At 39.3% G+C, this 26,273-nt stretch overlaps 1 protein-coding gene across 1 annotated transcript in view; it reads right to left on the bottom strand.

Moving 5' to 3' along the window:
- LOC133642852 (somatostatin receptor type 2-like) overlaps window positions 1-25,325 on the bottom strand; it is a 42,321-nt gene extending 16,996 nt beyond the window's left edge. Inside the window, exon 1 of the mRNA XM_062037264.1 lies at window positions 25,241-25,325. The gene's annotated coding sequence lies outside the window, so the exon portion shown is untranslated. The remainder of the gene's footprint in view (window positions 1-25,240) is intronic.
- Window positions 25,326-26,273: the final 948 nt, after the last annotated feature.

Genomic DNA, 26,273 nt, shown 5'->3' with positions numbered 1-26,273 from the left:
ATTACCAATTCCGATATCAACCGATACCGATATATATAGTTATGGAATTAAAACATTATTTTGCCTAATTTTGTTGTGATGCCCCGCTGGATGCATTAAACAATGTAACAAGGTTTTCCAAAAATAAATCAACTCAAGTTATGGAAAAAAAATGCCAACATGGCACTGCCATATTTATTATTGAAGTCACAAAGTGCATTGTTTTTTTTTAACATGCCTCAAAACAGCGGCTTGGAATTTGGGACATGCTCTCCCTGAGAGAGCATGAGGAGGTTGAGGTGTGTGGGGGGGTGTATATTGTAGCGTCCCGGAAGAGTTAGTGCTGCAAGGGGTTCTGGGTATTTGTTCTGTTGTGTTTATGTTGTGTTACGGTGCGGATGTTCTCCCGAAATGTGTTTGTCATTCTTGTTTGGTGTGGTTTCACAGTGTGGCGCATATTTGTAACAGTGTTAAAGTTGTTTATACGTCTACCCTCAGTGTGACCTGTATGGCTGTTGACCAAGTATTCACTTCTGTATGTGAAAAACCACAGATATTATGTGATTGGGCCGGCACGTAGAGGCAGTACCTTTAAGGTTTATTGGCGCTCTGTACTTCTCCCTACGTCCGTGTACACAGCGGCGTTTTAAAAAGTCATACATTTTACTTTTTGAAACCGATACCGATAATTTCCAATGTTACATTCTAAAGCATTTATCGGCCGATAATATAGGCAGTCCGATATTATCGGACATCTCTACTTCTAAGTAGAGTTAGTTATCTACCCATTACTCATAATCTAATTGATTGTATGGGAAATGGCTGCCAGATTCATGCTAAATAGCAAAAAATACATAAAGTGTAAAATTGTTAGTCACATTTTGTTAATCTGGGCGCTATGAGTATGCACAGGTTGGATTATTACCTAAAAAACTTAAACAGGAACAGAACATCAGACAGGATATACTACCAGTACAACAATATAAGCACAATCCAGTATTAAATCTGTATTAAATATAAGATACAGCGTGGAAAGTAAGAAAAAAACAGTACCACCTCATGCAGATAGACCGATACATGACTTGTAGTGGAATGCTCCTATGAGGATTTTTATGTGCAAAACCTCCATGCTTGATTGACAACATACGCAGCGAGGATCCTCTCCGAAGATTCCGCCGTGCTCGCAACCTGAGACCCAAGTCTGCTCATTTGTCGAACCTAGCTGCTACCCGGGGAAATCACTTGTTACACTCTTAGAGACGATATCTCCCCCAGTGGGAAGACACTCCCTCTATATGCTGCTAAATGATCGCCTCTGACTGGCAGATTGCTCTCATTTTTTTTTTTTTTTTTTTTTTTAGGATGGGATTTATTAGTGGGTGGGCATGGATGTAAATTAATGCTAGCCTAAGTAAATTGGATTGCATGCACAAGAAACATTGCTGCTCTTACAATGGTTTGCTGTTCAAAAGGGATTTATTATGCAGGCTTATCATTTTCTTGCATAGCAGCACAACAGACTGTCCTCCTATTTTGGTCCATAGACGACCTACAATAACCAGGTATCAAATAATAATAATTTTAGGGAAGGTTTTCATATATATATTATTAATGATGTCTGGATCAGAGTGTGCAACAGTTAGCCAGGAGCTTGTCAAAATAACTGATGCATTGCATTAAGGAAATAATTAAATAAAAAACGCAGTTGCTAGTGCAACCAACTATAAAGACTGAACATGACTTATTTTTCTATATTTATTTAGAAAAGTTTACTTTTTTCTGCGTATCATCCATCATGCTCAAGGGTGTGTTTTCTAACTAATGTTTGCTCTTGCAGGATGAAATTAATAAATCAAATATTTGAAATAAAAACATGATTTAAAAAATCTTAAATAATTATTGATTATAGATTAGGAATAATAAATGAATACAATTAATTTAAAAATATGCATTTTTAATAGATTCAGATTAAATTTGATTAAAAAAACCTATTAGTCTAGTACTGGTATATCATCCAAATTATAGTGTACTGTATATCCAAAGTGATTTCAATATATTTGTGTCATATGTTTTATGTTAATAAGCACAGTTTGAAAAAATAAAAATAAAAATCCAAACCTGCAGGAATAAACACGCCATGATGATGTTGACAACCAAAAAGTCTTACCTGCATGCAGGAACACCACTTTTGGAAAAAAAATAAAAGGGGGTTTAGATTCTTCAAGTAGTCCTCAAGTTTACTGTTGATTGGAACATCAACACGCAGCTTGAATTGTTATCTTTGCGGAGAGCCCATCCGTGCGGAGAGCAGCAGTACGGAATGATGTTGCCACGCTGTGCACACGCCTGCTCTGCGCCCTCACAAATGAGTCCCGCTCAGAGCGCAGAGACGTTTAAGGACGTGCACGACAGAGAGAGAATGTGCACAGAAGCAAAGGCGGTTTATTGACACACACACACACACACACACACACACACACACACACACACACACACACACACACTGATATTGACAGACAAAAAACCCAGTAAGGTTAAGGTAACTTACAAAATAGAAACAACAATTGCTTTATTTTTACAGCTCTAATCGATTGGATCTTTTTCTAGCATCATTTAACACGGGTCGTTAATTAAACTTGCAGCCACAAAGGGCAACGTCGTGAGCAACGGTTCAAAGCACCAGTTGCTTCGAGTCATTCAGTACGTGTCCATGCGCTTAATCAGACCGATTTCCCAAATAGTTCAGCTCCTACAGCCCATGGAAACACCTTAATCCCATTGTGTTTAGGTTTTTGAAAACTAAGGCTATGTCTACACTCGGGTTGTACGGTATACCGGTATTAGTATAGTACCGCGATACTAATGAATCATTTTCAGTACTATACCGCCTCTGAAACGTACCGGTCGAAGTCACAATGTGAAATTGCTAGTTTACGAGGAGACGAGCATGTTCGGCAGCGCACAGTCACGGAGTACTTACAAGCAGACACAGTGTGTAGACAGAAAAGGGAGAACGGACGCATTTTGGCTTAACAACTAAAGATAAAGGTGAAGTTATAACACTGAAACGCCCTCAGGACGAGGTGCTTTAAGACATGTCGGCAGTGTTTAAGCGACTTCTAAATCACTAATCCTGGTCTCCATGGCGACAAAGTAAGTTTCTTACAAGCAGGAGACTACGGTCCATCCAGACCCACACCTCCCGCCAGCTGAACAGTTTTTTCCCCTCGGCCATCAGACACATGAACAATAACAAGATCTGATAGCTCAGTTACAGCTCATGTTATTCTATTCTGTGTTGTATGTGTTTTATGTTGCACGATTGCGCCAAGTAAAATTCCTAGTTTGTGAACCCGTTCTCAAATAATGGCAATAAAAACTCTTCTGATTCTGATTCTGCAGGACGAGGAATAGCTAGTCATGCTTCACTACACACCTTAGCTCACCGGCGTCAAAATGTAAACAAACGCCATTGGTGGATCTACATCTAACATCCACTGTAATGATATCAAGTACAGGCATGTATTTAGTCGATACTACTATGATTACATCGATTTTTTTGGCATCACATAAGGACTTTGAATATGACCAATGTATGATCCTGTAACTACTTGGAATCGGATTGATACCCAAATGTGTGGTATCATCCAAAACTAATGTAAAGCATTCAAACAGAAGAATAAGTGATTATTACATTTTAACAGAAGTGTAGAGAGAACATGTTAAAAGAGAAAGTAAGCAGATATTAACAGTAAATGAAGAAGTAGATTAATAATTCATTTTCTACCACTTGTTCTTTATCATTTTGACAAAATAATAGAATGATAAATGACACAATATGTTACTGCATATGTCAGCAGACTAATTAGGAGCCTATGTTTGTTTACTTACTACTAAAAGACAAGTTGTCTTGTATGTTCACTAATACATTTAATGACTTAAATGCAATAAGAAACATATGTTTAATGTACCGTAAGATTTTTTGTTAAAATATAGCCAATAATGACATTTTTTTGTGGTCCCCTTTATTTAGAAAAGTACCGAATAGTATCAAAATATTTTTAGTACCGGTACCAAAATATTGGTATTGTTACAACACTACTCTAAACTAAGCCGGATAATCCCTTAAATGAATAATTATTTAGCCTAAGCATCGTGTCAGCCACACTGAACCATCCTTTAAGGCAGGGATGTCCAAACTTTTTCCACTGAGGGCCGCACATGGAAAAATTAAAGCATGCGGGGGTAGGGTTGGGTATCGAGTATCGAGTATCGATTGGAACCGGGACTAACTTTCCGATTCTCCCGGAATCGTTCAAAAGTTTAAATTTCGATTCCTATTTTCGATACCCAGTCCGCCGACCGGAAAAAAAAAAAAAAAAAAAGTCCTCCGAACCGGAAGAAGAAGCCGCTGAGCACCAACGAAGAAGCGCCCACCGCCGGAAGTGTTAGCATAGCCGATCTAGTCAGTCAAGCTCAAGCATGGATAGCGGGCGTCGGCGGTCGAAAGTGTGGCTTTACTTTACAAAAAAAAAAAGAAATAACCCCGAAATAACAGAGCTCCATGTCCATCAAGAAACGAGTGGAGAGAGAGCTGCAGATGTACCAGGACGTTCCACCGATACTTATGTCTGACGACCCTGCTGCATGGTGATGGTCCGGTGGAACCAACAAAAGACTTATCCTTTGCTGTCAGATCGCGCTTTCTCCTATTTATGCGTTCAAGCTTCTTCCACACCCAGCGAACGTGTATTTTCCACAGCAGGAGACACTATCTGTCCAGAACGCTCACGCATCCTGCCTGAGAAGGCGGATATGGTCATTTTCCTAAACAAGAACTGTCTCTGATTTTATACTGTACCTGCTGCTAATCTGGACTGGGTTTTGCAAGTTGTTTCTTATTGTTTATTTGCTTTTCTGCACCAGGTTAGCCCATCAGTGGGAGCACGGTAACATTTTTAAGTACCTGCAGCATCATACACTTGTGTGTGTAAATGTGTTTTCATGAGGTTTCCTGCAGCATCATACACTTGTGTGTGTAAATGTGTTTTCATGAGGTTTCCTGCAGCATCATACACTTGTGTGTGTAAATGTGTTTTCATGAGGTTTTCAAAAATAAAGCTCTCTTGAGGAAAGTGTACCCCTGGGAAAATGTATTCATAATTTATAATATTTATATTCAAGTTCATAGATTTGATATTTATATTCTAGTTGAAAACAGCCCTGTGAGGAATTTATAGTAAAGTTCATAAAAAGTTAATATAATTAAAATTGATGGAGAATGTCAGACTATTTCATTCAGAAAGACTGTAGGTTAGCTAGCTCATTTAAAATATACAAAACTTTTTTTTGACCCTGCCTCTTAAAATAATCGGGACCGAGAATCGTCAGGAATCGGAATCGAAACAAAGAATTGGAATCGGAATCGGAATCGTTCGAATTCAAACGATACCCAACCCTATGCGGGGGCCATTTTGATATTTTTCAAACCATAACAAAATATATGGATTTTGTTTTTTTTTACATTTAGGGCTCCCGGGGACCATAAAGGGTCTAAGTCATTAAAATGTTAAAAAAAACAAGTCAAATTATTATATATATATATTTTTTTTAACTCTTACAGTAAATCTCTACAGTATATCAACTTCAGGTTGAAATAAAGTTAAAAAAAACAAAAAGGTTTTATGCCTTTTCTGTCAAAGACAACTTTGTTTTTTATAATAAAACTGAAATATGCAGTATTTCCCCACTGCCCAAAACATTCAAAAAGCAATGTTTGATGTGAAGTAATTAGAGCCTTAAAAAGATCAATAATGCAGGACACCATTCATTATTATTTTTGAGTAATCACAGTGAAAAGACAAATAAAATCCCATTAAATATATTTGGGACCCAAAAGGTGCCCCATTCATAAAGTGATACATTTTTATTAGTTTTTTTTTTACTTTTAACACTTAAGTTACGAGATGAACTTCAGATATATCTGTCAATTTTACGTTTGAACTATTATTTTGTTTGTTTTATGCTCTTTTGTCAAAGAAAACATTGATGTTTTTGTATGGCAACCACACAACATTTTCCACATAAAACATTTTAAAGTTAAATATTTGAAATAATCGGAGCCTTGAATAGGTCAATAATTCATTATAACATTGAGTTATTTTTTTTTTTTTTTTTTGAGAAATGGCAAAAAAAGAAAAATAAAGATACAAAAAAACAGCCTGCATGGCAGCTTTGTGTCAACATTGCAACTTTTTCGAGTCAGATTTCACCTCATTCCACTTTTTTTAAGGTTTTTTTTTAATTTTTGCAATAACATTTCCAGAAATTGTGGCGGGCCAGTAAACTATTAGCCGCGGGCCGCAAATGGCCCCCGGGCCGCACTTTGGACACCCCTGGTTTAAGGTAACCCTCCTTGGATACATTTTTACACGGGTAAGTGCGCCGTGTATTTCTTGAATCTCCGGCTCTTAGCTTTGTATGGACTCATAGATCGTTTACAAACTGAGTTCGGAGAGGAAGTGAAGTCAGAGAGACCGTGCCCCACACAGGAAGTGACGCCAGAAAGAACGCACCACAGCCAGCTTCATAACAAACGGAGCTAACCACTGGAAAGATGGAGGCGAGTCATCCAGACATGCCCGTGTTTCTCATTCTTCTACATGTACAGACGCTTGTGGAAATCACACATGAATACCTTAAGTCAAGGGTGTCCAAACTTTTTCCTATGAGGGCCGCACACAGAAAAAATAAAGCATGCGGGGGCCATTTTGATATTTTTCATTTTCAAACCATAACAAAATATATGGATTTAAAAATTATTTTTTTTATCTTTAGGGCTTCCGGGGACCATAAAGGGTCTAAGTCATTAAAATGTTAAAGACAAGTCAAATTATTATTATTTTTATTTATTTAACGCTTACAGTAAATCTCTTCAGTATATCAACTTCAGGTTGATATACAAAAAGGTTTTATGCCTTTTCTGTCAAAGACAACTTGTTTTTTCATAATAAAACTGAAAAATGCAGTATTTCCCCACTGCCCAAAACATTCAGAAAGCAATGTTTGATGTGAAGTAATTAGAGCCTTAAAAATATCAATAATGCAGGACACCATTGACTTTTAATTCATTATTATTTTTGAGTAATCACAGTGAAAAGATAAATAAAATCCCATTAAATATATTTGGCATCCAAAAGGTGCCCCCACTCATATAAAGTGATACATTTTTATTAGTGTTTTGTTTTACTTTCAACACTTAAGTTACAAGATCAACTTCAGATATATCTGTCCATTTTACGTTTGAACTATTATTTTGTTTGTTTTATGCTCTGTAATCAAAGAAAACATTGATGTTTTTGTATGGCAACCACACAATATTTTCTGCAATATTTTCCACATAAAACATTTTAAAGTGAAATATTTGAAATAATTGGAGCCTTGAATAGGTCAATAATCCATTATAACATAGATTTTTTTTTTTTTTTGAGCAATGGCAACAAAAGAAAAATAAAGATAGACAAAAGAAAAAAAAAACAGCCTGCATGGCAGCTTTGTATCAACATTGCAACTTTTTCTAGTTAGATTTCACCTCATTCCACTTTTTTTAAATGTTTTTTTTAATTTTTGCAATAGCATTTCCAGAATGTGTGGCGGGCCGGTAAACAATTAGCTGCGGGCCGCAAATGGCCCCCGGGCCGCACTTTGGACACCCCTGCCTTAAGTGAAGGAAACGCGCGATTTCAGCTATTTCGGATACAACACTTCTCACACGGCAAAATAACTTTCTTTCTTCCTTGTGTTGAATGTCTAAGAAAGAACATCAGAAAGAATGCGAAAAAGAGACAACTGGAAGGTTTACAAGAAGCCTAGAACAAAAATCATTTAAACGATGGATTAAGGAGGCGATCGAACTAAAGAAGCGGCCCTTAGTCTGCCTGGTTGGCCACGCCTATAAGAACAGCTGATAGGCAACACGTCACAGTGGTCAGGTGACCCTTCTAAAGAAGACTGCAGACGACAGTCGAAACATGTCAAGTAAAGATTCCATCAAATATACCAAGAATATTGTCTTATTACAAGAACATTTAAAATAGTATATGAATAAGAAAACATGATGAACCTTTTTGGGGAAGCTGTGATTCTACTTACCGAAAAACTTTGTCCATTTGTCGAATGGGAGACAACCGTGGGTGTGATTAAAAAAAGGTAGCGTGTGCTTTGTAGTACCTGGCCGACAAGGGAAGAAAGACTACGGAAAACGGCGAATGCTTTTGGACTGGCAAAGCAGACTGTATCAGTTATTGTCCGCCATGTATGTCGCAAACTCAACGTCTAGGTCCAGAGTATATAAAGTCACCAAAAAGGAATGGACAATGAAGGTGAAGGCAAAAGAGTGAGGAGTGTCCTGACCAGATATCTACATCCCTAGATTGATTGTTGTAAAATGTTATTTATCACACTGTTTACTTTCACATGTCCATTAAAGATTTGATTAATTTATGATGTCTCAGGTGTGAGTCACTACAAAAGGCCCCCACAGCACACTGGATTCCAGTTAATTGAAATACCACAACACTGTTGTTCAGGTAAGTAAAATTGAATTTAAGAACTTGCACACAAAGCAACACTGGTGGTGACTATGACTATGGTATTTTATGCGCATGCGTACTAGGTCGCGTTGCGCCGGCAGACGGAGGGGGTGAGGGGGTTTTAAAGGCCTACTGAAACCCACTACTACCGACCACGCAGTCTGATAGTTGATATATCAATGATGAAATCTTAACATTGAAACACATGCCAATACGGCTGGGTTAACTTAGTGCAATTTTAAAATTCCTGCCAAACTTCCGGTTGAAAAACTCCTTTGGATATGATTTATGCGCGTGACGTCACAAAATCCACGGAAGTGGTTGGACCCCGTCTGACCCGAAACAGAAACCTCTTGTTTTCTTCGACATAATTCCACAGTATTCTGGACATCTGTGTTGGTGAATCTTTTGCAATTTGTTTAATGAACAATGGAGGCTGCAAAGAAGAACGTTGTAGGTGGGATGTATTAGCGGCTAAGTACAATACTTACAGCAACACAACAAGGACTAGCAGACGCCTAGCTGATGCTTGCCGCCAAACCCACGGATGAAGTCCTTCGTCGCGCCGTCGATCGCTGGAACGCAGGTGAGCACGGCTGTTGATGGGACGATGAGGGCTGGCTGGCGTAGGTGGAGCGCTAATGTTTTTATCATAGCTCTGTGAGGTTTCAGGCACAACACCAGTTGCTAAGTTGCTAAATTAGCCTTAGCGTCGTTAGCAACAGCATTGTTAAGCCTTACCAGGCTGAGAATTTTTAACCGTGTAGTTACATGTCCATGGTTTAATAGTATTGTTGATCTTCCGTCTATCCTTCCAGTCAGGGATTTATTTATTTTGTTTCTATCTTCATTTGAGAACGATGCTATCACGTTAGCTCCGTAGCTAAGTGTGTCACCGATGTATTGTCGTGGAGATAAAAGTCACTGTGAATGTCCATTTCGCGTTCTCGACTCTCATTTTCAAGAGGATATAGTATCCGAGGTGGTTTAAAATACAAATCCGTGATCCACAATAGAAAAAGGAGAGAGTGTGGAATCCAATGAGCCAGCTTGTACCTAAGTTACGGTCAGAGCGAAAAAAGATACGTCGATCACTGCCTCTCTAGTCCTTCACTGTAACGTTCCTCATCTACGAATCTTTCATCCTTGCTCAAATTAATGGGGTAATCGTCGCTTTCTCGGTCCGAATCTCTCTCGCTCCATTGTAAACAAAGGACAATTGTGAGGAATATTGCCTCCTGTGACGTCACGCTACTTCCGGTACAGGCAAGGCTTTTTTAATCAGCGACCAAAAGTTGCGAACTTTATCGGCGATGTTCTATACTAAATCCTTTCAGCAAAAATATGGCAATATCGCGAAATGATCAAGTATGACACATAGAATGCATCTGCTATTCCCGTTTAAATAAAAAAAATCATTTCAGTAGGCCTTTAAACGAGCATTGTGTGTGTGTGTGTGTGTGTGTGTGTACAAGGATAAGGTTAGGTGGGATTTACCCTGGATAACCTTAGCTGGCTTAGTGTAGAAGGGGCCTAACACACTAGGAAATTGTGATTGGAAACCAGATCTCTTGAATGGGTGTGTGCGCCGGAGAAGACCCTTCGTACCGCGCATGCGCCAGTCTCAACGCGCGGGATACCATTCGATAAAAACGTAGCAACGATTGTAATGAAGAGGAGACTGTTTATTTGTTGCAAAAATTAAAAGACCAGAACATTTTGAAGTGTATCGATGGTAGAAAAGAAGAAACAAGAGATTTATTTAAGAAGGTAGCTAAAGGCCTACTGAAATGAAATGTTTTTATTTAAACGGGGATAGCAGATCCATTCTATGTGTCATACTTGATAATTTCGCGATATTGCCATATTTTTGCTGAAAGGATTTAGTAGAGAACAACGACGATAAAGTTCGCAACTTTTGGTCGCTGATTAAAAAAGCCTTGCCTGTACCGGAAGCCGAGTCATACCAAAGACTATAAAAATGGGACCCATAACCTCCCTGCTTGGCACTCAGCAACAAAGGGTTGGAGTTGGGGGTTAAATCACCAAAATGATTCCCGGGCGCGGCGCCGCTGCTGCCCACTGCTCCCCAAGGGGATGGGTCAAATGCAGAGGACAAATTTCACCACATCTAGTGTTGGTGTGACAATCATTGGTACTTTAATCTTAATCTTAAGTAGCGTGACGTCACAGGTTGAAAGGCTCCTCACATTTCCCCATTGTTTACACCAGCAGCGAGAGCGATTCGGACCGAGAAAGTGACAATTACCCCATTAATCTGAGCGAGGATGAAATATTCGTGGATGAGGAACGTGAGAGTGAAGGACTAGAGTGCAGCGCAGGACGTATCTTTTTTCGCTCTGACCGTAACTTAGGTACAAGCTGGCTCATTCGATTCCACACGTTCTCCTTTTTCTATTGTGGATCACGGATTTGTATTTTAAACCACCTCTGATACGATATCCTCTTGAAAATGAGAGTCGAGAACGCGAAATGGACATTCACAGTGACTTTTATCTCCACGACAATACATCGGCGAAGCTCTTTAGCTACGGAGCTAACGTGATAGCATCGGGCTTAAATGCAGATAGAAACAAAATAAATAAACCCCTGACTGGAAGGATAGACAGAAAATCAACAATACTATTAAACCATGGACATGTAAATACACGCCATTGAAGCTAACTTAGCTACGGGACCTCGACAGAGCTATGCTAAAAACATTAGCTATCCTCCTACGCCAGCCAGCCCTCATCTGCTCATCAACACCCGTGCTCACCTGCGTTCCAGCGATCGACGGAGCGACGAAGGACTTCACCCGATCATAGACGCGGTCGGCGGCCCGGACACGGAGGAAGTCAAGGTGAGGTCGGCGGCTAGCGCGTCTGCTATTCATCTCAAAGTCCTCCTGGTTGTGTTGCTGCAGCCAGCCGCTAATACACCGATCCCACCTACAGCTTTCTTCTTTGCAGTCCTCATTGTTCATTAAACAAATTGCAAAAGATTCACCGACACAGATGTCCAGAATACTGTGGAATTTTGGGATGAAAACAGAGCTTTCTGTATTGGATCCACTGGGGTCCGAATACTTCCGGTTCAACCATTGACGTCACGCGCAAACGTCATCATATCGAAACATTTTCAGCCGGAAGTTTGCCGGGAAATTTAAAATTGCACTTTATAAGTTAACCCGGTCGTATTGGCATGTGTTGCAATGTTAAGATTTCATCATTGATGTATAAACTATCACACTGCGTGGTCGGTAGTAGTGGGTTTCAGTAGGCCTTAAGGAAATGTAAAAAGCAAATTAAATATGAATGAGAATAAATGTAATGAAGTAGGTATATTAAAGTCGAATAATAAAGTGTACACAGACCTCTTCGTTGTGCATTTGTGCACTCCGAACTGAGTAACAATAACTCTGTATTCTGCACAACTGCCAAGATGGTCCAGACTCCAGAACACATCAAACGTCATCTTGAACAGTATTGACCGTGGCACGAAAGGTCTTATCCTTCGGATTTAAAACTCCTTCCATCAATCGACGGAGCCTTATGAATGAACTCATGGACATTCAAAGGTTTTGTTTTCATGATTCTTCGTCCGAATATTCCTTTGAAAAAGCTTTCTTTGCCTCGGACCTGCATCCGCCCCTATACGTTCTTGGTAGTAGTGTCATGTTCGCAGCGCAATCCAAGATCATTTCTTGATGCTGTCTGCTATTTAACATCAGCATAGCAATTAGAGACGTAGTATTTGTAATCTGTGCCGATATTACAGCAGACGTCAGTTAAAACAAGTTGTAAATGTAAAATGTTTGGAAAATCAAATACATTTTTCATTGTAAATAATTATTATAAGTATGCATCCAAACCACATAAAGGAGAAATCACCATACCTATTTACACTACAATTGTTCCACTTTTACCTGAGTTACAAATCTGTTTAATTATATAAGCTACTTATTACCATTGGATTTCAGTTTTAAATTTAGCCTTCAGCCACTAGGGGCAGTAGACATACAGTATACCAGGGGTCACCAACCTTTTTGAAACCAAGAGCTACTTCTTGGGTACTGATTAATGCAACAGGATACCAGTTTGATACACACTTAAATAAATTGCCAGAAATAGCCAATTTTCTCAATTTACCTTTAACTCTGTTATTATTAATAATTAATGATATTTACACTTAATTGAACGGTTTAAAAGAGGAGAAAACACACAAAAAAATGACAATTAAATTTTGAAACATAGTTTATCTTCAATTTCGACTCTTTAAAATTCAAAATTCAACCGAAAAAAAGAAGAGAAAAACTTTAAAAAATAATTTATGGAACATCATTATTAATTTTTCCTGATTAAGATTAATTTTAGAATTTGGATGACATGTTTTAAAAAGGTTAAAATCCAATCTGCACTTTGTTAGAATATATAACAAATTGGACCAAGCTATATTTCTAACAAAGACAAATCATTATTTCTTCTAGATTTTCCAGAACAAAAATTTTAAAAGAAATTCAAAAGACTTTGAAATAAGATTTACATTTGATTCTACAGATTTTCTAGGTTTGCCAGAATAATTTTTTTGAATTTTAATCATAAGTTTGAAGAAATATTTCACAAATATTCTTCGTCGAAAAAACAGAAGCTAAAATGAAGAATTTAATTAAAATGTATGTATTATTCTTTACAATAAAAAAAATAAATTTACTTGAACATTGATTTAAATTGTCAGGAAAGAAGAAGAAGGAATTTAAAAGGTAAAAAGGTATATGTGTTTAAAAATCCTAAAATCATTTTTAAGGTTGTATTTTTTCTCTAAAATTGTCTTTCTGAAAGTTATAAGAAGCAAAGTAAAGAAAATGATTAATTTATTTAAACAAGTGAAGACCAAGCCTTAAAAATATTTTCTTGGATTTTCAAATTCTATTTGAGTCTTTTCTCTCTTAGAATTAAAAATGTCGGGCAAAGCGAGACCAGCTTGCTAGTAAATAAATACAAATTAAAAAATAGAGGCAGCTCACTGGTAAGTGCTGCTATTTGAGCTATTTTTAGAACAGGCCGGCGGGCTACTCATCTGGTCCTTACGGGCTACCTGGTGCCCGCGGGCCCCGCGTTGGTGACCCCTGCAGTATACATTGAGAGTGTATACTTTGAATATTTGAATCTTTGATTCCATACACACAGTGTTAAAAGACATCCATCCATCCATCCATTTTCTACCGCTTGTCCCTTTCGGGGTCGCGGGGGGTCGCTGGTGCCTATCTCAGCTGCATTCGGGCGGAAGGCGGGGTACACGCTGGACAAGTTGCCACCTCATTGCAGGGCCAACACAGATAGACAGACAACATTCACACTCACATTCACACACTAGGGCTTTGGAGGTGGGAGGAAGCCACAGTTCCCGGAGAGAACCCACGCAGTCACAGGGAGAACATGCAAACTCCACACAGAAAACGTCTGTGTGGACAATATGTCTGTTGTGTATATATATATATATATATATATGTATGTGTATGTATGTATGTATGTATGTATTCCAGTCAGTGCAATGGTACATCTAGCATCTTTCATGGTTGAAGGATCTTGGGCTCAATCATGTTGGTGACCACTGGACTAGGGAAAAATTATTTGTCACTACTCCTTGGTGAGAAGACACTACTGATATAAATGATTTGGTGTTTTGTTGTTATTTCTTGAGTGGGGTTTAAACGTGGTTTACGTTGCAATTCATCTTATGTGATCCCTTTTGTGGCCCTGTCTGTTATGGATCATATCCACTTTACTAAATCCACTGAGTCTTTCCTAATCCTTTGCCTTAGACGTCATTAAACCCAGACCTGATATTGTGTCTGATATTTCTTCCGATTCAAACCCGGCAAGCAAGTGAATTCAAACACCAGGTCTAATAAAAGCTACGTAGGAATCTGATGGGATGGGTGTCTTTATGGTCGCTAACCATGTTTATTTATTAGGATTAGCATTTATTAGGGCTAATACATTTATAGTTGGGAGGCACTTTTTTCTCAAAAAAGTAAGTACAAATAAGACTTATTATTTTTGCATTGTATTTGTCTAATTCTTGGCAGGGAAACAAGCATTTTCACAGCCTCTAGTTAATGTTACAACATGCCAACAAAGCAAGCATAATTGGAATTACGTGATAGCTTCTATAATTACGAAGATGTTAGATAACTATTGTAACAACCTGCTCGTGTTTATGTGCATGTATTATTGATGTTCAGAGCTCACCTGTTTGGGAATATACCGTGCCTGAAATATGATTGGCGAAGAATGACAAAGTGTTGTGTGTGAGAAAAAAAGATAAAGACAGATGTGTGTGCACGAGAAAGAATATGTGTCTGATTTGAACCTGTTGTTCGCGCAAGATAGGCAATAAAAGTTAAAAAAAGCGTCATACTTTGTTTGACTTCGGACACAACAACAACACAGTAAGCTGAAAAACAACACATTACACACTAAATTTTTTACTAAAATGTGAAACATGCGGGTTATAAGACGGAGAGGATGATTTATGGATTTTATTTCGTAAACGGCAATAATAAAAATAATTGTATAAAATAAAAACAAAAAGAAACACTTAGAGGGTGTTTTATTGTTGGTAGTATGGCACCACAAGAGTATGTCCTATTTATCGGTAGTGCTTTTTTTTTTTTCCAACTAGCGTGCAGTTCAGTCTTCTAGGCGTCCATAGCGTTTCTACTCGTATGGATTCTTAATTCGTCACTCCAAGCAACGTTTGTAAGTTTTACAATATAATAAAAAATGTTCATACCTTCTAAACTGTTCCATGTGTGATGTATGTAGGAGTGTTTAAATGCATATTTGCACGGGCTATTTTAATGTAATCAACGCCAGCGTCATTACATTAGCCAATGTGCTAACACGTTTATAAGTGTCTGCGTTACTATTATTAACTTACAATGGCATTATTTTTGTATTATTCTAGTTTCACAAATTCGTCAGTAAATTCAACGAAATGGCACCGTGGAGTTTTTTGAGTCCTTTTAGCTCAGTCCTTCTCAAAAACATGCTTTTTTTTGCCGTACCAAAATATGATAAAGCGTGTGTTTCCTTTATTGTTAATAAACTTACGTTATGAAGATGTATACTTATAACAATTTTATGGACAAATTATACTATTTATAGTCACGGTGGAGAGTGTGTGTGTGTGGGGCGGGGGATGGGCGCAAAATATGTAACAGAAAATATATAACTATATATATATATACATATATATATATAGTTATATATGTAAATATGTGTGTATATATATATATTTTATATATATATATATTAGTTCTATATACCGTATTTTCCGCACCATAAGCCCATACTTGCCAACCTTGAGACCTCCAATATCGGGAGGTGGGGTGGGGGGTGGGGGGCGTGGTTGGGGCGGGGGGCGTGGTTATGGGCGTGGTTAAGAGGAGAGTATATTTACAGCTAGAATTCACCAACTCAAGTATTTCATATATATATATATATATATATATATATAAATACTTGACTTTCAGTGAATTATATATATATATATATATATATATATATATATATATATATATATATATATATATATATATATATATATATATATATATATATATATATATATATATATATATATATATATATATATATGTGACGGTCCACAACTGTATGTGGCAAAATGCAGCTCCACACTGCTGTCGCTTCGACATATCACTGGCACCAGGTGGATTATGAATTTCTTTTATTACAGTGTCCTGCAAAACAGTGCAAATTGTGAGACTGTGAGTCCACTTGGGTCACGGGATTATCAATTGGAAGGCGTCACAGTTCTGAGCACTTCCCGCAGGTAAAGTACACACCACTTCTCGCCAGCAACAGGCGCTGTTGCAACACTTCATTCATAATTTAATCAAGCATAATGAACGTCTGTTTCTACACCGTTACATATTTATATTGATTTTATTATATAAATAAAAGAAATACTTGAATTTTAGTGTTCATTTATTTACACATATACACACACACACACATAAAACACTCATCTACTCATTGTTGTACTTGAAAGTACAATGCTTTGTTAAGGGTTGAATTGTCCATCCTCTTTCTATTCTCTGTCACTATTTTTCTAACCATGCTGAACACCCTCTCTGATGATGCATTGCTGTGTGGCACGCACAAAAGTGCTTTCATCAAATGCACGAGAGTGTGGAATCTTCCATCTCTCCCTAGCATGGCCCAAAACCGGTCAATCCTTGCTTCCTGGGGAAGATCTTCCCTGGCAAGCAATTGGTACTCCAGTACTTGTACCCGGAGGCTGGTCAGGTCAAATCGCAACTGCGGCAGACTTTTTTTTGGGGGGGGGGGCGTGGCCTCCAGCTCCGGCTGAATACCGGGAGTTTGTCGGGAGAAAATCTCTGTCGGGAGGTTGTCGGGAGAGGCGCTGAATATCGGGATTCTCCCGCTAAAAACGGGAGGGTTGGCAAGTATGTAAGCCGCACCTAAAAACCACAATTTTTCTCAAAAGCTGACAGTGCGGCTAATAACCCGGTGCGCCTTATATATGGATTAATATTAATATTTATTTTCATAAAGTTTAGGTCTCGCAACTACGGTAAACAGCCGCCATCTTTTTTCCCCGTAGAAGATGAAGCGCTTCTTCTTCTACGGTAAGCAACCGCCCCCATAGAAGAGGAAGCGCTTCTTCTTCTACTGTAAGCAACCGCCAAGGTGAGCACCCGCCCCCGTAGAAGAAGAAGCGCGCGGGTATTTCATTTCATTTGTGTGTTTCTGTAAAGACCACAAAATGTCTCCTACTAAGAGACACGCGTACAAGGTTCCACTGACTTTTGATATTCATGTGAACCGCACTGTGGATACAACGGGAGCACGTACGGTGAATATTCTCGCACCACAGAGAATGAGGAAGTTAGATTGCCATGCTAACGGCCAGAAACTTCCACCAATGGTGATATTCAAAAGGAAGACCTTGCCAAAAGAGAACTTTCCAGCCGGCGTCATCATAAAAGCTAACTCGAAGGGATGGATGGATGAAGAAAAGATGAGCGAAGAGACCGGGTGACTTTTTTCACGCAGCTCCGTCCCTGTTGATCTATGACTGCATGCGCGTCCACATCACAGATGGTGTCAAAAAACAAGTGAAGCACACCGAAGAAGAATAATTCGAGGGATTTGTGGAGGAGTAATAACTTCAGAAAGTGAGCTTTAAATGTTTATTTTGTGTGTCGTGTGACATTAACGTTTGAGCAACGTTGAGTTATTGATGTTGCTATTGCTCTGCACTATTTTGAGTGTTACTATTTTTGTGATTGCACATTTGCACATTACATTTTGGGAGTGAACAGAGTTGTTAGAACGCTGGTTGGTAATATATTATTAAAGTTTGACTGACCTATCTGACTGTTTTTTTGACATTCCCTTTGGCGTAGCGTAGGTGCGGCTAATAACACGGGGCGGCTAATAGGTAAACAAAGTTTTGAAATATGCCATTCATTGAAGGTGCGGCTTACAACACGGGGCGGCTTATGGTGCGGAAAATACGGTATATATATATATATATATATATATATATATATATATATATATATATATATATATATATATATATATATATATATATATATATATATATATATGCTACCGAATAGCATTAGCGATATTACATGGCGATTTCAACAGCTCCAAATAAAAACTACAACTTAAAATGCACGGTACAATGAAACAGCTGGTGTGTGATAAATACAATACTTCAGAATAAACACATTGTAGGGCTCAACAAAAGACAAGTGTGATACATTCAGCTTCATGGCAAAGACTACTTCCTGACAGCAGCAACACACCGTAGCCTTTCCACTACTGCCATCTAATGTCTTTGAAATGCAATTGCATGCAAAATCTACAAACAATCTACTATTACCAAGATACAGCACAGTTATGACCATCAGCTCACTGTTACATTTTATCGTTAAACAAGTTAGCTTTTATTAACGCATGCGCACACACAAAAGTAACAAAAATTCGTACCATTTAGTACCGGTATCGAATCCAATGTACTGGGAATTGGTACCATATCCCTAGTTTTACAGACACATAGTACAGTCGTGGTCAAAAGTTTACATACACTTGTAAAGAACATAATGTCACGGCTGTCTTGAGTTTCTAAACATTTCTACAACTCTTATTTATTTGTGATAGTTATTGGAGCACATACTTGTTTGTCACAAAAAACATTCATGAAGTTTGGTTCTTTTATGAATTTATTATGGGTCTACTGAAAATGTGACCAAATCTGCTGGGTCAAAAGTATAGATACAGCAATGTTAATATTTGGTTACATGTCCCTTGGCAATTTTCACTGCAATAAGGCACTTTTGATAGAATGGCCTTCCCAAAGTCCTGACTTAAACGTGTGGACAATGCTGAAGAAACAAGTCCATGTCAGAAAACCAACAAATTTAGCTGAACTGCACCAATTTTGTCAAGAAGAGTGGTCAAAAATTCAACCAGAAGCTTGTGGATGGCTACCAAAAGCGCCTTATTGCAGTGAAACTTGCCAAGGGACATGTAACCAAATATTAACATTGCTGTATGTATACTTTTGACCCAGCAGATTTGGTCAAATTTTCAGACAGCCATGACATTATGTTCTTTACAAGACTATTAATAAATACACTCTGAAAACATTTCACTTCTTTGGCCTCGGTTTCTTTTCCATACCTTCCTTCTTTTGTCAATATTATTGCGACAATTATAATAGAAAAATAGCTTTATAGATGCCACGTCTCAAAAAAGGGTTGTGTTGTTCGCACCGCCTAAAAAGGCCTTTTTCATGTTGTGGACGGGGAGAATGATTCGGAAGGTTATTTTATGCAATGTAGTTAAACTAACAGCTGCGTTTATCCAACATGTCGGGTTAAAAAAAAAAACCTTTTAGTTAAAATGCAAAGCACTCCTTCGCCTAAGTCGCCCTTAAGTGTTGTCTATCAGCGGAGAGAAGCCGCTGACATCTTGTCACCTCTTTAGCTTGATTACTTTGGAGGGACTTCTAACGAAATCGACGGTCTTTGCCCGAATGTTTTGTGCTTGCTTTCTAATTACGAAAACTCCTTTTTGGCTCCCGGTGCTTATTATTATTCAACTTGTCGGGCCTGAATTGGAAAACAATTTGTAGCCTGAAGCTGCTGCAGAAATATGCGATGGGTTATTAGGACACATGTGGCAGGTTTGCAATCATTTGAAGGATGGATTTAGCAGGTTAGGCTACAGTTTTTTGTTTTTTTTCAACTATTTGTGTTGCATTGGCCCATACCTGAGTCACTAATGTGATTTATTATTCATTTTCAGACTCCCTGCCCTGACCCCTACTGGCTACACATTGCTCTACAACAGGGGTTTCAAACGTACGGCCCGCGGGTCTGAACTGGTTTTATTCGGCCCGCGAGATGAGTTTGCTAAGTATAAAAATGAACCGACATTTTTGAATGAAAGAAACTGCTGTTCTAAATGTGTCCACTAGATGTCGCAATAACAATTATTTTTATTTTTGTCGATTATGGTACTTATGTAAAAAAAAAATAAACCACATGATGATAGAGCACCAGTCGAGGAAAATGAGCAAACTACATAAATAAATTGATTTTAATATTTTTTTTTTTATCTTGATTGAAAATTAACACCATAGAGTTGACTGATGAACATCATCACATAATTTATTCAGAAAGTATAAATAACGACAAATAAAGATAGAATACTATTAACCGCAACATGTAAGTGTAAAAAACAACAACATTAGAATAGAATAGAATAGAAAGTACTTTATTGATCCCTGGGGGGAATTCAGCACCACAGTTCGCTCACAATAGACAATAAATACTATACAGCATTATTCACCTGTGAATAATATAAATATATTATACATATATTCTACATGTAAGTGCAGTCAAGAAGGAACATATGCATTGTACAGTCCTGATGGCTGTCGGTATGAAGGACCTCCTGTGTCGTTCCGTGTTGCATTTTTGGAGTCTGAGCCTTCCACTGAACGTGCTCATTCTCTCTGCAAGGTTCGAGTGTAGTGGGTGGGAGGTGTTGTCCATAATGGCTAGGAGCTTTGCTAGACTTCTCCTCTCTGACACCACCGCCAGAGAGTCTAGCTCCACTCCCACCACCTTACTGGCCTTCTCTACCAACTTGTCCAGTCTGTTTGCGTCCCTTGCTCTCAGCCCGTTGCCCCAGCAGGCCACGGCGTACATGAAGGCGCCCGCCACCACCGACTCGTAGAACATCTTCATCATCTTTGTGCAGACGTTGAAGGATCCTAGTCTCCTGAGGAAGTAGAGGCGGCTCTGTCCCTTCTTGTAGAGTGCCTCAGCGTGTTTTGACCCATTCAGCTTGTTGTCCATGTGTACTCCGAGGTATCTATAATCCTCAACCATGTCCACATCGACCCCCTGAGGGAAACAGGGGTCGCCGGAGTACTCCTCCTCCTTCCCAGGTCCACAACCAGCTCCTTGGTCTTTGTCACATTGAGCTGGAAGTGGTTCTTTCCACACCATGTGACAAAGTCCTCCACCAGTGCCCTGTATTCCTCCTTATCACCATCCTCAATACACTCCACTATCGCAGAGTCATCAGAAAACTTCTGAAGGTGGCAGGACTCTGACTGATAGTGGAAATCTGTGGTGTAGATGGTGAAGAGGAAGGGGGAGAGGACTGTGCCCTGCAGGGCCTCGCTGTTGCTGACCAGCCTGTCAGACACACAGTCCTGCAGTCGCACGTACTGTGGTCTGTCAGTCAGGTAATCAACAACCCAGGACACCAAGGGGGCCTCCACCTGCGTCGTCTCCAACTTCACACCCAGTAGCCAAGGCCGTATGGTATCGAAAGCACTGGAGAAGTCAAAAAACATGACCCTCACACTGCTCGCAGGCTTGTCTAGGTGGGTGTGGGCTCGGTTCAGCAGGTAGATGACTGCATCCTCCACTCCCAGTGGGGGCTGGTAGGCGAATTGGAGTGGGTCTAGGTGGGGCTTGATTGTCGGGCGGAGTTGTTCCAGGACCAACCTCTCCATGGTCTTCATGATATGGGAGGTTAGAGCCACCGGCCTGTAGTCCTTCGAATTGCTGGATGGGGACCACGCATGAGGTTTTCCACAGTGTGGGGCCTTTCTGCAGCCTAAGGCTCATGTTGAAGATGTGCTGGAGCACACCACACAGCTGTGGGGCGCAGGCTTTGAGCACCCTGGGGCTCACACCGTCAGGACCCGCGGCCTTGCCTGTGTGTAACTTCTTTATCTGTGCATTCACCTTTTCTGCAGACAGACACACTGGGGGGGTGTCTCATGTGGTTGGGGGAAGGGGAGGGGGGGTCGTCAAGCTGAGGGTGAGGTGTTAAGTGGGGGGAGGTAGTCATTGGAGTTGGGGGGCTGTGAGGAGGGGTGTAGATCAGGGGTGTCAAACTCATTTTAGATCGGGGGCCACATGGAGAAAAATCTACTCCCAGTGGGCTGGACTGGTAAAATCACGGCACGATAACTTAAAAATAAAGAAAACTTCAGATTGTTTTCTTTGTTTAAAAATAGAACAAGCACATTCTGAAAATGTACAAATCATAATGTTGAGTTTTTTTGTACACTTACATGTTGCGGTTAATAGTATTCTATCTTTATTTGTCGTTATTTATACTTTCTGAACAAATTATGTGATAATGTCATTAGTATTTGTGGAAGCGGGCGTGGCCTGCGGGCCTGCCGCGGAACGGGGTGTGCAAGGACCGGCCTCGAAGACAGCGACAGGTGAGTAGATGGCCCAGGTGGGCCTTGTTATCTAATCACCTGTCGCCTTTATTAGCAGCAGCCGGGACGAGACACGGGGGTGGGAGTTGGAGCCCGGGAAAGACACACAAACTGAGACACGCTGGACTGAAAAGTCCGAAAATATATTGCTGGAAAGCAATCCCTGCATGACAATAAAAGACTGTTACCTCAGACTGCCGGGCTCACAAGAAGAATCTTTGTGTCAGGGGAACCCACAGGAGGGCAACCTCTACAGTGTTATTTTTCAATCTATCAAGATAAAAAAATAATATCAAAATCAAATTACGGGATGTTATTTATGTAGTTTGCTCATTTTCCTTGACTGGTGCACTAACGTGGTTTATTTTTTTATTTTTTTTACATATGTAGCATAATCTACAAAGATACAAAGGATTGCTATTGCGACATCTAGTGGACACATTTAGAACAGCAGTTTCTTTCATTCAAACATTTCGGCTCATTTTAATACTTAAAAAACTCATCCCACGGGCCGGATAAAACCTGTTCAAGGGCCTGATCCGGCCTGTGGGCCGCACGTCTGACACCCCTGTAAGGCATATAATTTTTGTCTATTATTATTATTATTTATTATTATTAACTGGCAGGAGGAGCAATTATATTTACATTATTTTGACCAGACTACAAGCATACAGTAGGTTTTGACTTTGTGGTGTATTTTGAGTCTTTCTCTTCATTTCCACCTGTCAAGGTGGCAGTTGTCATTAATAATGAGGAGAAGCAATCACATTTAAGTAAATGCCCCATAGGTGCCCGATTGGAACAAAGTGTATGTTTGATTTTGTGGTGTATTTCGAGTCTTTTGCATAATTTTATAATTGAAGTTGGCAGTTGTCATTAATAACGAGGAGAAGAAGCCCTCACATTTAAATCTATAACACATCTATGTTGTGCCCTATTGGAACAAAGCGTGTCTTTGACTTTATTGTGTATTTTGAGTCTTACGCATTATTTTGTCATCCAAGGTGGCAGTTGTCATAAATAACGAGGAGGAGGAGCAATCGCATTTAAATCTATGACACCACTATGTTGTGCCTGATTGGAACAAAGTGTGTCTTTGATTTTGTAATGTATTTTGAGTCTTTTGCCTAATTTTATCACCCAAGGTGGCAGTTGTCATTGATAACGAGGAAGTGGAGCAATTGCATTCATTATATGAAACATCTACAGTCGTGGTCTAAAGTTTACATACACTTGTGAAGGACATAATGTCATGGCTGTCTTGAGTTTCCAATCATTTCTGCAACTGTTATTTTTTTTTTGTGATAGAGTGATTGGAGCACAAAAAACATTCATAAAATTTGGTTCTTTTATGAATTTATTATGGTAGGAATGGTGTTCCTGGGATTAAAGGCCTCACCTTTCCTCCTCCAAACATATTGCTGGGTATTGTGGCCAAAAAAGCTAAATTTTTGTTTCATCTGACATCACATGGACAAAGATTAAACCTTCTGGAAGAAAGTTATGTGGTCAGATGAAACAAAAATGGAGCTGTTTGGCCACAATACCCAGCAATATGTTTGGAGGCGAAAAGGTGAGGCTTTTAATCCCAGGAACACCACACCTACCGTCAAGCATGGTGGTGGTAGTATTATGCTCTGGGCCTGTTTTGCTGCCAATGGAACTGGTGATTTACAGAGAGTAAATGGGACAATGAAAAAGGAGGATTACCTCCAAATTCTTCAGGACAACCTAAAATCATCAGCCCGGAGGTTGGGTCTTGGGCGCAGTTGGGTGTTCCAACAGGACAATGACTCCCAAACACACGTCAAAAGTGGTAAAGGAATGGCTAAATCAGGCTAGAATTGAGGTTTTAGAATGGCCTTCTCAAAGTCCTGTGGACAATGCTGAAGAAACAAGTCCATGTCAGAAAATCAACAAAATTTAGCTGAACTGCACCAATTTTGTCAAGAGGAGTGGTCAAAAATTCAACCAGAAGCTTGTGGATGGCTACCAAAAGCGCTTTATTGCAGTGAAACTTGCCAAGGGACATGTAACCAAATATTAACATTGCTGTATGTATATTTTTGACCCAGCAGATTTGGTCACATTTTCAGTAGACTCATAATAAATTCATAAAAGAACCAAACTTCATGAATGTTTTTTGTGACCAACAAGTATGTGCTCCAATCACTCTATCACAAAAAAATAAGAGTTGTAGAAATTATTGGAAAGTCAAGACAGCCATGAGATTATGTTCTTTACAAGTGTATTTAAACTTTTGACCGCGACTGTATGTTGTACCTTATTGGAACCAAGTGTGTCTTTGACTTGATTTCTAATGTGCAAGGTGGTGGTTATCATTAACATTTGGAAAGTGGAGCCTTAGCATTCATTTCAAGACCACGGAAGTGTGAGCGTGCTGTAAAAAAAAAAGGTTGTTTTTGTTATCATGCTGGTATTCCTGAGAGCGAGGATGTGTTGATGAGCGTTATATCACTTCCCGTGTCTGCTTCCGTCCTTAAATTGATTTTTTTAAATGGAAAAGGCAAAAATTGAAGTCAAACAAAAAGTCGTTTTTCTGTGGGCACGGCGTGGAGGGAAAAAAAGCCGCAGTTGGCTAACTTTTTTCAGCGTCTCCTGTATAATCACAGAAGTGTTATGTGTGTAGTCTCCGCACGTCGTGTACATGAAATGTGTGTGGCTGCTGTGATAAAGCTGGCTGAAGCAAAGTAAAGCTCCAGACGCCATATTCTGTTGGGCTCTGTTTGCAGTTATACTCCATGCCAATCCATATTTAATGTTGTTTTTACATTACGACTCTAATATAGGGCCGGGGCAATTTGTCGACTTCGTCAGTTACGTACCTTACGTTGAGGCGTCGGGCAAAGACGAATAAAATGCCAGTAGTGGTGCTCCCATCATTCGGTCCCCGATTTTTGTTGACCAATAACTGGGAAAAAGTACATGATCGCCAAATGTCAATCAATGCATTTCAATGCTAAATCATTAAAAACAGTCACTTGTATCTCGTACCTTGCATTTGTTAAAGTTAAAGTACCAATAATTGTCACACACACACTAGGTGTGGTGAAATTTGTCTTCTACATTTGACCCATCCCCTTGTTCACCCCCTGGGAGGTGAGGGGAGCAGTGAGCAGCAGCGGTGCCGCACCCGGGAATCATTTCCGGTGATTTAACCCCCAATTCCAACGCTTGATGCTGAGTGCCAAGCAGGGAGGTAATGGGTCCCATTTTTATAGTCTTTGGTATGACTCGGCCGGGGTTTGAACTCACAACCTACCGATCTCAGGGCGGACACTCTAACCACTAGGCCACTGAGTAGGTTTGGTCCTTCTGTTGACTGCTAGCAGCTAATGCTAACTGTCTTTGTGTATCTTCAAATGCTGAGCAGTGTTACGGTTTGGAGAAGAAGACGGCACAGACAATTCTGCTTATTTATATATATATATATATATATATATATATATATATATATATATATATATATATATATATATATATATATATATATATATATATATATATGCAATATATAAATAATAAATAAAGTGTGTAAATAATCCAAACTATGTGTATGGTGTGCAACTATGTGTGAAAATTAATTGTAGTGTGTTACCGGAAGTGTTGAGCGAGAGGCGGAAGTCCAAGAGGGGCAAGGCTGGCTCGTAGGTCCGTGAGAACAGGCAATAGCAAGGCTTTTGATTGATTGATTGACACTTTTATTAGCAGTTTGCACAGTACAGTACATATTCCGTATAATTGACCACTAAATGGTAAATCCCGAATAGGTTTTTCAACTTGTTTAAGTCGGGGTCCACGTTAATCAATTCATGGTAAAGAATTAAGGCGTCAAAGGCGGGAGGCCGAGATCCAAAA

Source organism: Entelurus aequoreus, linkage group LG25 (genome assembly GCF_033978785.1).
Source record: "Entelurus aequoreus isolate RoL-2023_Sb linkage group LG25, RoL_Eaeq_v1.1, whole genome shotgun sequence".
In the NCBI taxonomy this organism is placed as follows: domain Eukaryota; kingdom Metazoa; phylum Chordata; class Actinopteri; order Syngnathiformes; family Syngnathidae; genus Entelurus; species Entelurus aequoreus.
The sequence above is the reverse complement of the archived record's forward strand: the minus strand, read 5'-3'. Positions and strand labels throughout refer to the sequence as shown.